Raw genomic sequence first — 15,000 nt, 5'->3', positions numbered from 1 at the left:
GGTGCGCAGAGTGGTTCCCCTTACAATAGTTCCCACAATGCAATTGTCCATGAAGAGCTGATGAAAATCGACAGGTAAACTGCCTCTTGCTTTTGCCGTGATCACGACGCAATTAACTTTAGGGAATTTGGGCTCGTGCTGAGCACATTCGTGAGGCATCAAGCCACAAAGGGTAAAGAAGAACTTAGTGACCCACGTTAAACAGCCGAGCCCGAGGCGCGATAACACGCTCTTCGTTATTCTTAGTAGCTCTTATCTCTGTAAGAATGGAAAATGTAAATAAATTTCGATTGGAAAGCTAACCATCAACTAATGTTTCCACTGCTTTAGGGGAAGTCGTCAACAAATTCATGCGATAAGTTGCTTTTTAGTCAAATGCTAATTCGCTGAAACTGATTGGTCTGCCTTGCCTTGATTCTGGTTGCGGTAAATCTACTAGAGCAGTGTCCATCTAATTCTTCTTGATCAATTTCGATTCATCGACAAATTAAGAGCGTTCGATTCAGTTCATTAATAAATGATCGAAAACTTCGTATAGTAAACGTGATAAAGGCAAAAGTAATACAACAGTTTTAACGAACCAGACGTCAGCTCCTTCAATATGTGTTATTTTCAAACATTTCTAAGTAGATTTAATCTGAGTCAAAGATTCTGTGTTATTAAAATTTTTCGCGTTGAAGTGATAAGAGTTACACCCGAAAAAGTATAATTCCATTTAATACCCTTGTTTGACGCATACCTCTGTGTCACACAACCCTGTAAAACCAGGTGATGATGCTACAACCCTCAAAGTGGGATTAAACGAAATGCAAAACCTCAAAGGGGTGTCTGGACTTTTCGTTGATAAGGCAGAGTATGTGGTTTTAGCGCAGCTGTAACTCTGACCTTGCAAACTTTTAATATTAAGCGCAAACGCCCTTTGGGTTTTCAAAGAGAACAAAAGAAGTAGAAACTATTCAGCGCTAAAGTGAAATACGGTAGGTTTATCTACTCTGGCTCATTTCGTAAAAGTAGCGTGTACAGGGTCAGTTGATCTATTTAAATTTTCGTTCAATTCTTCGGCAAACTTCTCGGTTAATGATGTGCTTTTCAGTGACCTGCGGTGTTATCATTAGCCCATTTCACTTGAATCTCTATATTTAGCGTGTCTTGTCAAACAAAAGACGAGTAAAAAACACTACTCAGGTTTTCAAAGCATTGACGTTGTTGCAGCATAGCTGCCAAGCTCTGTAAATTTTTTTTTCTTTTTACCTAGGTAATTAGTAGAGGCCATTAACCCTTTCTTTTTATCCAGTCAGCATGTATCGGGTATTTGTGTGTTGTTAGTGTGAAACTACTAATGCAATAATTACACAAACTTTTCAATTTAAAATGATGGAAACACGACAAAGATTACACTCCTCCTGTCGTAGTTTCACCCTCGGAAATCTCGGACATATAAGGAGGTCGCACTAAACCAACCACAGATTGTGCTCCCTCCCTGACAACCAACAAATTAGCATCAACAAACTGGGGCATTAGTTGCTCTCTATTCCAGCTACAAACATGGATATTAATGTCGTTAGGCACGATCAATTAAGATGGTACTGGGGATTCAATCTATCTGATCCTCCGTTTGAAGTTCTGGCTTAATCAAGGGAACTTACTACCAGGCAACAAGGGAAGTTTATCTTCACATCCACCTTCATTACTGTTCATCTACTGTTCGAACCTCTCTACAAAGTCTAACTTGGGAAGAAAGGAACGAAAATTTTGTCGTTAGGTAGCGGTTAATTGAGGGTACGTGCAGCGTGAATTCTGTTTTTTCTGAAGGGCAGAGCATTCTAACTTCTTAAAAAAAAAGAACAAAACAAAACAACTGAGCAAAGCAACATCAACAACAACACCAAGACACGTACAAAATAAAAAAAGGTAACTGAATCAAAGCAGAGCAATTCTTCGGAAACCAAAAGCTCATGTTGAGAATAATAACAAAACGAAACGAGTGATTCAGAATGATTAGATACAAGTTTGCAGAACAGCTGTTTTTAGTTACACAGACATTTATTACGCCTCTGTATAACACTGTCAAGGATTGTGTGCCCGATTGATTTGTCCAGCTGTTGGATTTGTCACGCATTTTACTTTGTCAAACGTCCACTTAGTGATTAACTTATGGTCATGGAGATGTTATGCAGCATTCACGCAGCACCTTTGCGGCCTTTGCCTTGTGAAGAGTGTCTAGAGGGAAAAAGGCCCAAGTGAACTGTCATTCAGGGAAAAATAAAAATGTTCGGTGCGAAGAGGTGGTCGTTGTAGAGGGATGACCGTCAGCGTTGGTTTGACCTTAGTTTCCTTATTTAGGAGGGAAGTTCTAGAGGTCGTGGGGTAAGATGTGTGCCCAATCACAATGAGTTCATGATCCCCACGTGCATCTGTTTCTTAGAAACAAAACGATCTACGTAATATTCAGTGACGTCCTCCAGGTTTAGTTGTCAAAAGAGCAACAGCAAGCTTATGCCGGCAACATGTTCTCCTTAATGTTGATAGCAATTTCAGCTTTGGTCCCTGCCAATGGCGCTGATTTGTCTGCTGAGTTTGCTCACGAAGCAGTTTTAGATACTTACGAGAAAATGAAACTGTTCTGGACGGTGAACTGGGAAAATAAAACCGTATCCTTTGCTGTCGAGGCAGCAACAACAGGGTGGGTTGGTTTCGGTATCTCTTCGGGTAATGGAAATATGGCCGGAAGCGACATGGTTATCGGATGGGTGAAGGACTCTAAGGGTTACCTAACGGTAAGTGACGAGTGAGCAAGAATTTTTGCCGAAAGGACACTAGTCACGGTGAAGTTCTAAGCAGAAGAAAAAGGTTGAGAAAGAAAAGAAGGAATGAACGTCATTACGACATCTGGATTTAGACGACTATTTTTAATTATATTTTAATTTATTATAATTTAATTACTGACTGGGTTAGTGGCGTAAAATCTTACAGTATATAGACTGTGTTAGTCGCATATTACGCCGTTATGTATATTCCCACTAAAACAGCCAAAGTGGTGTTTGACACTGCAGTTTTAGCCGTTTGGATCAAAACGTTCAATACTTTCAAACCAGTGCCTAAATTTAGGATGTATTCGTAGTTGCACAGAAACATAGCAGTCTGTTCAAGAAAAGATTTGCTCTTCTGTTAACATTGCTTACATTTTGAGCAGTATCAGCACAACATTGACCCGTTGTCACGCTAACGTGTCTGTATATAAAGGTAAACTGATGCTTCTAAAATTGTTTTGTTATTTAAGTGACGTAAAATAGTTTTGTATTCCACGTCATCTTTGGTAAACAAATTAAAAAGGAGCAAACTACTTGCCTTTTAAAGAGAATTGACCCTACCAAGCTGTATATTTTTCATTGCAGTCTGCAGTTAAGCTGCAAATCAGTAAAGCTTAACTTAAAAAAATAAATAAATACCTGGCTTAAGTCTGCGAGTGCATACCACGGTTAGTTTTTGATCTTGTTTTATTTCCTTTTTTAAGGACCGGTTTGCTGATGCCCAAAGCTGTCCACCGTTGGACAAAGAAAACAATTACAACTTTACTGGGTTTGAGGAAAGCGAAGGGAAAACTGTGTTGAGATTTTGTAGGAAATTTGACACCTGTGATCCTCGCGACAGGAAGATTGAGGTAGTCATTAACGTAGTCAGAAGCCGATTACTTCATTACTTGAGTTAATGGCTCGTGACATAGCCTGTTCGTGTTTTTCCGTATCAGTCAGCTCGGCCAAAATATTTAATCATAGCTTAAAAGGTAATTCTGCTGCGTTTTTAAGGCAGTGTCACTGTGTCTGAGTAAACTGTATACCGTGTTGCTAATGATTATCATTCAACTGTTCAGCGCTAATTAAGAAGCAGTCTCCCTAAAAGCGGTCCGGCGCGTTTCGGGTCGAAAAATTGATTTCTTTCAAACTTCGTCCAGGAATCTGTCTTAGTCTAAAAGTAATCGGTACCACCTTGGTTTTTTCAAATACAGCAAAATAATTTTTTCTGAGCAAAAATCGCTTCAGCGCTCAAAACGCCCGTTTTTAATAACACCGATTGTCAAAAATAACACAAATTGCCGAGCTAGTTTTTTTTTAGAAAATTCTAGTTTGAAGGATTTGTTTTGTTTCGCATATTTTGATCAACCCTTTTTACGAACAAAGCACATAAGTTTTGTTTTTTTAATGGCCTTTTTTTCGACTTTGAAGTTTCAGAGTCGAAGTTTTCACATTCGTTGTTTTTAACGTGAATTCCTTTCTAGTTGATATAAGTGAATCATCAAATAAATGATGAAACTTCAAGTTCTCACGAAGTCGCCAGAAATAAAATATTTCATGAAAACCCACAAAACAAACCAGAAGGAATTTTTCCAAGACGATAAGATATCTGTGCACCGCCGTCGGGTCGCAAAATAATTTTTTTAACTTGGTAACTTAAATAATGCGTCACGCAACCTCAGGTTTGTCAGTAATGAATATAGGTGCACTGAACTCTGTCATTTAAGTTCCTTCTTGATGCTTCGTCCATGTCAATAAGCCAGAAGTTTTCAAGTAATTGTCTACGATAGAAGTTTTGACCGGAACAGAAAGTAAATCAACCAGGTAGAATAGTTCCAAAGACTACAGAGTGTACGAGACTTGGTTTTTTTTTTCCAGTAATTCATCCCATCCCCGTACCAAAAAGTGCACGAGTGTGTTTCCATCAATTAATTTTTGGCATACAACCTTATGCAGTCCCAAACCTCACCGCATCAGTATTTTACTCAGTACCCTTTTCTGGTCCTGGCGTTTTAAAAACTTAAATAAATGCAAACTTTTCTTATTTTCTCACTTCGTCCAAGTGTTCCTTCCTAAAGGTCTCCTACGCATAATTCAGAATCCAAATAATCCAAACCGTCACAAATGTCAATGACAAAGTTGTGGAATTTCAATCTACTGAAATTATTGTTTGAAACTTGCCTTGCTTAATTTTACTCTTTTATGGTGAGCAATCTTCGACAATTTTTATAGTTTCTTAACCAAACTTGATTTGGCGTTTCTTGATTTAGATAGGATTTCAAAATGCTTGCACATTTCCTTGAGCATCTTAACCTTGAGAAATGAAAGTTTGTTTTTAAATGCCATTTCGCAAAGGTTTTAGACATCATAGATCATTGTATGCTTGACGCCAATTTCAGACTGTACGGCTACACTGACTTTCTCGAGCATTTGTTCATCGGTTAGCAAGGCATACTGTTCAGCTAGCTCTTCATTATCGTCAGGCTCAGCGTCATCGCTGGAGGTTTCCTTGCTATCTCATTGCTTTCTCTTCGCAGAGAGTCGGAAGAAATGTCCCTGGATTTGAAGCTTTGAAAGCCATTACATCATCTATTAAACATTTGTGTGCCACCGGTGTTGCGAGCATTGTTGGTGTTGCGATTTTTTACGAACCCATAGTTTATAAACACAAAAGAGGGGACCTTTCAATAAATAAGTTCTCGTTGCGAAATTTTATTAAATTAAAGGTTGCATTTTCGAATTAAAAGGGACTGTACTTTAACTGCTGTTAAGATGAACGGTTTCCAAATGAACAACATGAAATATTCTGAATAAACCTGAATCTCGTCATAGCTATCCTGGCTTCCGAAGTTTTTCCTCCTTTCTCATTAATTGACCGATAAACAAAACGATAGGTTGCTTATAGCTGAGAGTCAGCTTTCGGCGGCTTTGTTTTTCTATATGAAGATAAGGATTTTCTTTACTTAATGGTTTTTATCCTAATGCAAGTCAAGAAAAAGCTTTTATGGACTCAATTCACGCTTCAATCATAAATTAGCCGTATAAATTTTGTCTACTTTTGAGACCGCTTCATGTGCATTGTTAGGTCGAATTTTCGAAAATGCGCGCAATTTGTTGGCCGGCTATTCGAGCGAGAAGTCCGCCGAAACCTCAGGACGTTTTTATATTTCTGTACTCTTCTACCCTATTTTAGCCAGTCTGAATAAAAATACCTTGGGAAAGAAGTTGGAGTTTGCGCTGAGCCGAGATAAAAAGTTGCATATTCCAGGTCATAGCGGTAGCGTCAAAGTAGGTTTTAACCAAAAAAAAATTCAGTGGAAAAAAACTGTTAACAAAACGTATGTTATTTGCCCTCAGAAAGGGTTGATTTATATATGCGAAACAAAACAAAACCTTCAAACTAGAATATTGTGAAAAGACGAGCTCGGCAATTTGTGCTATTTTTGATAATCGGTGTTGTTAAAAACGGGCGTTTGAGCGCTGAAGCGATTTTCGCTTAGGAAAAAAAATTATTTTGCTGTATTTGAAAAAACAAAGGTGGTTCCGATTACTTTTGAACTAAGATAGATTCCTGGGCGAAGTTTGAAGGAAATCGATTTTTCTAGCGAAACACACCGGACCGTTTTTAGGGAGACTGCGTCATAATTTTGAATGATAATAATGTTCTCTCATTTCTCCTTCAGAGCAAAGAAAGTAAATTGGTATTATCCCTTTTCACCCTATTTTTTATTTTTTTAATTTCTTTTTTTGACAGGAGGGCACCACTAAGGTCGTGTTTGCATATCATGCAGAGGACCCCACGTCTGAGGACGATATGAAGAAACATACATTCCGAGGGGCGAAGAGCATTCTACTTCTTAACAACATGGACAAAAAACAAGTGAACGAAACCGGGTGGCAGCAGTTTTACGTCACGAATAGAAATGTTAGATACAGATAAAAAGTTCTTATTTTAGTGTTCTACATTTTGGAGATTGTTATCGAAAGTGAAGATTGTAGAGTGTCCATTCAGGGAATTTGAAGCTAACTCAAAATGTAAATTTTTTTTTTCAGGTAACAATTCCTAAAGAGCGCACAACTTATTGGTGTTCTCTTATCCAACTACCCGAGTTCAAATCAAAGCATCATATTACAAAGGTGAGTACAGAATTGCAAAACATTTCAATAAAACCTGTTTTCATCCAATTATATCTTATTATGGTTAAGTGACCAATCAATGTAGAAGGCCACCGCTTAGATTCTTGCGAAAATAAGTAAAAAATATGAACTTGCATGTTCAGGAATGCGTTGATAACAAATTGTTTATACGGTCCAACTGAGTTCTCCAAAGAAAAACAATTTGGTAGTCCGGCGGGATTTATTGACCTTGCCACAACCTTTGACATTTCACTCGTGCATTTCAAAATCTCCACGTATGAGTCAGAAAAAGCCACACCTTAAATTGGACGGTGAGCTTAGGGCGGGTAACGAAATGTTTAGGTGTAGGGAAGTACCTAAGGTTAAGTTTACGAAAGGTGTATCAATTGATCTATGCGGCCAAGGTTTCACAAACGTTTTGTTCTTAGTGGAATTCTAGAGATTTGTAGCAACTAATCATTAAGAAGAAGTAAAGCGTTACACTATTGATGTTGGTGTCGCTTCCAAAGAAGTTTCAGTATATTGCTTTTTTATAGTTTGAGCCATACGTAACACCTGGAAAACGAAGGAATCGTGCATCATTTACTCGTCTACGAGTGTCATGGGAATTTTAGTAATGCTTCCTTATATGGTTCTGGCTTTGGACTGTTCTGTACCAATATGCCTCTACGAAGTTGTTATGACTACAGCGTCGTTGCTGTTTGGGCTGTTGGTGGTACGGTAAGACGTTTAACTTACAGCTCGCCCGAGGAAAGTAACTTTAAATTTGAAATATTTTGACTTTTGAAAGGTTTTTCGTACTCTTCCTAAAAAAATGTATGTTTTACTATCAAATAGGCATTTTATTATCCACCGAAGGCTGGGTATCCAGTTGATACGAACTCGCCAAGGACGTTTTTCTTGAGCTACACTATGACAAATCCTAATGCAATTGAAGGTTAGCACCTCACATTCTGCGTCTTTTGTTTGTTTCAATTTTTAGTTGAGGAGAAGAAACAATGAGAGGTGTATTTTGCCCTCAGCTATAAAATATCTATTTACCTCAACATTTTTTTTTGTCAAATAGGACGAAAGACAGCTCAGGGATTCGTTTTTACTACACTTCTCATCTCCGTGAGTACGACGCTGGGATAATGTGTGTTGGAGAAAGAATAAGTAAATTTGCGATAATCCCACCAAAACAGAATCTTGGTTGACTGTGGGTTACTGTCCCAAGGAATGCTATCAGGTAAATTGTCTCAAACGTTCACAATCACTTGCGTTTCCATGAAAACTTCTTATTCATCCCATGCCATCAGAGTTTTTAAAAAAATAAAAAATAAAAAATGGCAATGTGGTGAAGCTGGCATCGAAAAGGGGCAAAACACATGTGGTTAACAACTTATGATTTCACCTTTTTTTATACACGTGTGCCATTAACACGTGCCTAGGAACGTGTTGTTTTTGTCTTATCAATTTACATACAGCATTTAACATAAAGCACTTTTTCATAGGTAAGATTCTTGCAGGCGACTTCGCTCCCTGAAAAAGGTAATAAAAGTGTGTGCTGCTGCCTTCTTCTTCCACACCCACCTGCAAGGTAAGTTCCCTCCTGCTATCTACTTTCGGTTGCTTTAGATTAGTGCATGGTGGTTGTTGTGTTGTGTTATATTTTTTGTACGCTTGTCTGATTTATGTTCCACGTGTCTGTTGATAGTCATACGTCATTATGGAAGCTAAACCTTGATATCATTGAGTTGTGGTTGTTCATATCTGCATGGGGGATGTGCAACATGGACAAAGCATGTTCGCACACGGAGCTTGAGTTACCAGAAATTGCCAAGAGATTAGAGACCATTATGATTTAACTTTCACGGTAATTATACTTCATAACCTCAGGTTTGCGACTTAATGTGGCATAAGATCCAATCTATTAGGCCCATTTGCCGAATACACAAGACTATGATTATACACTATGCTACCCAACTTATCAACCTTATCCTTTTACTTCACTTGAATCTTAATTTGTCCCAGTGCGCGAACTAATTACATATTTTCACGACATTTCCAGAATACTTTAATTTTCTAATATAATATATTGTTCGTTTTACCCATGTCAGTACTGACAACATGCTGGGATTATCGCAGATCTTCATAAGATAACTCTTCCAGTTGTCAGTGGTCGCTCGCACGGAATGTCATAGTCACAACTCATAACCCTCAAACACTGTGGGCACTGTGACCATTTCCCTATTTAAGATTCAGAGTGCTCCTTTCTGAGTGGTCGAATAACGTGATACATTCTATACTAAGTGCCTCAGTTCATCTTGTCACTAAAGTGAGCCCCATAAGGACATTGCTGTTGCTGCCAACAGCTGCGAAATGATTTTATGTGCAGATAAAATAACTGTTATTAATTTTCCAACAGCGCTACATAACTTTCACTGTTTCTGTTATTCGCCCCCGGCATATAACAAGTTTTGATCGAGAGTGGAGGCTCACATCAAACCGGTTTGAGAAAAACTTCTTGATTTTTCTAGAGCCAGTCTTTTCATAGAAATTCTTACATTTTCTTATATTTATCTCATTGAAAATTGGATAATAATGGATGTGAGTTAGGACCCGATGTGTCCACTGGATTTATTTAATGCACTCAAGCTTCTTCACGCCAAACCATGTGATTGAATAATCTGGAAAAGAACATAAATTGCTTTATGACTCATTTTACCGTCCTTTTTTTTTTTTAATTAAATTAGATCTAGATCTATCAAATCGAAATTTAAGAATTGCATTCCAGATGATCGCTGCTACATTTTGTTTTCTTCACTGACGTATTTCTTATCCTTCAGGGGGACGACTTAATTCATTTCTGCAAATACGAGACAATGCGACTAGCGATCCACACGCGGTGCAGGACAAGATGCGATATGCTGGGCCCATCAAAAAAAGCTGTGGTTTCTTTACAGCATTGTGACCCCGCTCTCACATCTTATTTCAAGTCGATTGCAAATAAAAAATATAAACATGCCTTATCATTGGATGCTTCACTTTACATGGGTGGAATGACAGAGTGACTAAAATAATGTACTCCTACATACACTTATACCATGGTCTGGTTTCTCTACCACTCAAGAAATGACAAGTACTGGCATCGTCTATGAATAAAAAAAGTAAGAAGTTTAACACTGAAGTATTGGTATTCGGAGCATTGTAATTATTCCCTAGATATGCTATTTGTGTATTTGGTTCAATCTTATACTGTCGTGCTAAGGTATCCCCCCCTGAAAGGAGGAAATGAATTTCTTTTACAAAGGGCTCTATCATAGCTTATATCCGCGTATTTCACTCTTCACGTGAAACGAAATGATCCGTCCAGCAAGTTTCTTGAAGGTAATAGAACATTCAGCATTGATCATGACTGGCATCCTTTCTTTGCCAAGTCATCAAGAAGCTGGATAAATCTCATTGGCGTTCTAGTCAACTCACACAGAAAAATGACCAACCCATGAATTTAAGCACGTAACTGTATTTACATTGCATCCTTATATATATCCTTATAACAACCTAGAGAACAAAAAAGTACGAGAAGAGTTGAAGAACACGAAGTGGATGATAAATACACATCATTACACCAAAAGAAGCGAACATGATTGCGGAATTAAACCAAAAATTGTTTAATAAATCGTATAGATATAGCATGTCTTGTTTTAAGCAATGTTAGATTTGAGTCTATTTTTAATTTAAATCTTCTTTTGTTTAGCCCATCCATGGCGGTGACAAAACGGCCAAATCCTCTCATTGGGGCAAATATCTCATGGACGAAGGAATTGGCGTCAGACTTGAGGAAGAGACTCGATGAAGCAGACACATTTTTTTTTCACATTGCCGCGTGGTCAGTAAACAGGAGGGGTCACGACACTCGCTAAAGTTTACGTTACCATATAGTGCCATTCTTAAGGGTGATAATGAGATCCCGACATAATGTGCATGAAAAGATGTCGAAATGATAAAACAAAACAAATAATGAGTGTATGTATGACATGGGTGTGTGTGCTTGTCTATTGGGTGGAGGGGACCCTCTTAATCTGGGATGGTAAATGCCTGGTCATAGGCATAGTTTTCATCGTAATCGTAGTTTTCTTTATCTTCAATCTGATTCAGTATGCAACAGTAAGTCTACCACCTCCTTAGAGGAGTAAAAGTAAGTGTACAGCGCTGAGTCTCCTGTGAAATATTGTTAATGTTTTCCTTCCCAGAGATCTAACAACTATCCGATTCCAAAGATCATGAAGCCCTTACCTCCTAGACAGTCCAACTGCCGCGAAAGAAGCACAACACCGGCCCCTCCAGTCGGAAAAACGGCCACGCCAGTCGGAACAACGGCCCCTACAGTCGGAAAAACGGTCCCTCCAGTTGGAGACGCTTCTCGGTGACGACATCGTACTCCACAGCAATATCTCTGCTCATTAGCTATTTCGTGTTCATGTGAACGATCAAAGATATGCTATCATGATCACCGTTAAACTGTCTATCACAAATTGCTAGAGTTTACAGTTAAACCAATTTTTGCTCCATATCTTAACCTAGAGATGATCTCTTAGAGGATTAACATTGCCATAGTTGACATAGATATACATCACTAACAGCATTAGTGAGCTTTTTTTTTTATAGAGGCGTTAACGGCTAAGGCAAACGGAAAAAAAACTCTGATTTCCCTCACCTTGTACTTGGTGTGCTCGATTACTCTATAATTCCCTTATAAAACAAGTTCTTGCATACTGCTGCACAATATGGGGTAACTGTACAAAATAACAGTTGAATAAATTGTTACGGCTACAGAGACGCTGCGCCAGAGTGATGCTAGATGTTAATTTACAGGACAATTCAGTTATGTTATTTACCAAATTAGGTTGGCTTCCCATCGACGACATCATTCGCGCAATTTCACAAAATCGGTAACGACCATGTTAAGAATATCTTTTCTTTCATATTAACTACACTAAGGTTAGTCAAAACACTACACGAGAACCTCAGAAAGAAATCATCTCATCATGCTTATGAGCAAGAAAAATTAAGGCCTCAGAAGATTCCATTCCAGTGCCACTCGTCGATGGAACGGACCAGAACCATCTCTTGGAGATACGAAGTCACAGAGGCGCCTTTTAAGTCCCCTTCACAGAAAAATTAGACTGGAAAGCTCTGTTACTGAACAGTGTGTTATTGAATACAAATATTAACTTGAATTCACCAAGCTTCTTTTTCTTTTCCTTCAGATTTGGTTTGTTCTAGTTTTAGATTATCAAAGGGGGATTATGTAAACTATTGAGTTATCATTAATCGATGTTACCCTCGTTAAATAAAATTAATAATAATATAATAAGAACTATCATTATCCAATCATGTCCGACCAAAAAAGAGCACAAAAGAAAGAACAATATTATTAAAAACAATATATGAAAGTAGAAGAAATTAGTTCCTGCGATTGAAATTCTTAACGCCTTACGCATGAAGATTGAGACAAGTGATTTTTAGCGAGTGCTCTGTTTTGTCTAAGGTATAAACTAAGTTTCTTTAAATACTCTTGATTGAATCTAATTTAATTGAATCTAATGCGTAACAATGGCAGTGATTTGTCACGCTTCGAAAAGCTCCCGCTACTCTGTGACTTTGTTGGCTCTGTATCGCGTTTTTTATGTTGACCAAAATCTACCTACCAAGAAACGTACTGGAAACCTGGAAGCACCGAGAGACGACAAATATAACCAGTTATCGGACGAAATTTGGATCTCAACCTGAAAGAACACAGAATCAAAGACCACTTTGCCGTGGAAAACGAATTCTTCTTTTTCGAGTGCGCCACTCAACCGATGAGCGGAGCTGGTTTAACATCCAATGACTATAACATTGTGCAGATATTCAACTTAATTCAGGCCTGATAAAGTTTCTCTGTAACGAAGGTGAGAAGAGCGTTCGAAACAATCAGAATGCGATGTTATGTTCTGAATGTGGTGGTCTATGGATTCAAGCAAAGTGCCTCAACATGTCGACATTGACTTTTAATATTTTCTTGAACGACCAGCAATCTATTTTGAATGGACTTGTGTCTGCTATGTTCTCTACCGAGATCGAAGGACTAATTTTTCCTTAAAAATGAAGAAATAACAACAACCGAAGGAAAGTACACAAATCAGCTTCTACAACCTAATGCAAGAGAGACGAAGAACACACAATTTCACTCCCAGGAGAATATGGCAATTAACAACTGCGGCCAACAGGAATTTGATCTGCTCTTACAAGAAAGGCAGGAACATTTCAATCGGATACTAATGTTCCATCTATACATCAACAGTCTCCAAAATAAATTTGATGACCTGAAACTCCTAAATGATGAGATGAAGTCGCAAATTATTTTTCCTCAGAGATAAAGATCGACAAGTCCTACCCGAAGAGTTAGTTCACCTTAACGGGTTACATGTATCGAAAAGACAGAGAGAGAAATGGCCTATTTTAATTCTAGTCAACCCTTGAGGGAGCTGAACGTAACGAAGAAATACAAAACACTCCAGATTATTGCAGTAGAAGCTAGACTTGGCAACAACGAAGTCATTTTCCTTGGCATATAGCGATCCTCAAAACAGTCGGATCACCAACCAGACCTACATTATTTAGAACGTGTAGAGGAGGAACTGAACGACGTCTATGAGTGGGCTTCCCTCAAGAAACAAATATTTGTTATTACAATTGATCTGAAGCTGGACAGGCTAAAAGCAGAAAGCAGAGAAGGGAAAATACTTGCGACCTAGAAGAAGTGAATGGAATGTAATATTTAATCACCGGCCGACGAGGATAAGGCTGACATCAGAGACACTGCTAGACGTTATTTTAACTAACAAATCCAACCTTTTCAGGACGGAAGGCTCTTTTAACTCAGAGATTTATGGCATTTTAAAGCAATCTGCATTACAGTATAGACGGAAGACCATCCCATTAGAAGCCTGAAAAACGTGGAAACGGTTCAGCTTAATGAAGACTTGGCAAATGCTCTTGGACTGTTGGAGAAACACGCAATGCCATCGTTGACCAATATGACGCATGGAAAACCATTTTTGAAAGTGTACTTGACAAACATATGCCGAAAAAGAAGATGAGAGTTAGACAGAAAGATGTGCCACATATGACGGAAGAATGGCAAATGGCAATTAGGAACAAAAGGAAATATGCACAATTGTTTGCCCAAAACCGAACTCGAGAAAACTCTCTACAACACCGTTTATTAGAGAGGGAAACCGGCCAAACACGTGGAAATAGGGTTTTCTTTTCAAGAAAGGAGATAAAACCAACCGGGGAAATTACCGACCTACAACAGTTCTGAACTCTATTGATAAAGTATCCGAATCATTACCTTCCAATCAAATCACGAAAACCATGGATCCAGATCTATAACAGTAAATGTCCGCCTACAGAAAAACACATAGCTGTGAAACAACTTAATATGGCTAACAGAAGACTGGAAAATGGCTACAGATAATAAAGGTTACGTGACTGTTCTATCCACTGATATTAGCAAAGCTTTTGATTCACTGCACCCCGCACTAATGGTTCAGAAACCTCAAAGCATACGGCTTTTCCGAAGCATCACAGAATCTTATGCGATCCTCTCTTGAGCATAGAAGAAACAGAGTCAAACTACAGGAAGCGCACAGCGCATGGAAAGAACAAAAAAGGGGGTGTCTACAAGGCTCCTCCCTCGGGCCTTTACTCTGGAACGTGTTCCAAAATAATCTCTCACTACATAGGCAGTCTGTTAATCTATTTACGTTTACTGATGACCATCAAATATACACCGGTGATATACTGAAGGCCAGCCAAACTCGCACGAGACAAACAGAGGCAGTGTCACAATGGTACAAGGTAAAACCTACCGCAAGCCAATCCTCAGAAATACCAGATCCTTACTATCGATCTACATCCTTCCAAGAAAACCCCTGGATATGAATTGACGATGAAATTCGATGGACACGAAGTTAAATCAATTGATTATCTCAAAATTCTTGGCGTAACCATCGACAACAAACTGACATTTAGTTAACAT

General features: G+C 38.5%; 1 pseudogene; it reads left to right on the top strand.

Annotated features, from left to right (window-relative positions):
- Nucleotides 1-2,470: 2,470 nt before the first annotated feature.
- LOC136283451 (DBH-like monooxygenase protein 1) overlaps nt 2,471-15,000 on the top strand; it is a 31,392-nt pseudogene continuing 18,862 nt past the window's right edge.

This window comes from Pocillopora verrucosa, chromosome 9 (genome assembly GCF_036669915.1).
Source record: "Pocillopora verrucosa isolate sample1 chromosome 9, ASM3666991v2, whole genome shotgun sequence".
NCBI classification, from domain to species: Eukaryota; Metazoa; Cnidaria; class Anthozoa; order Scleractinia; family Pocilloporidae; genus Pocillopora; species Pocillopora verrucosa.
This window is presented reverse-complemented; position numbering and strand designations above follow the sequence as displayed.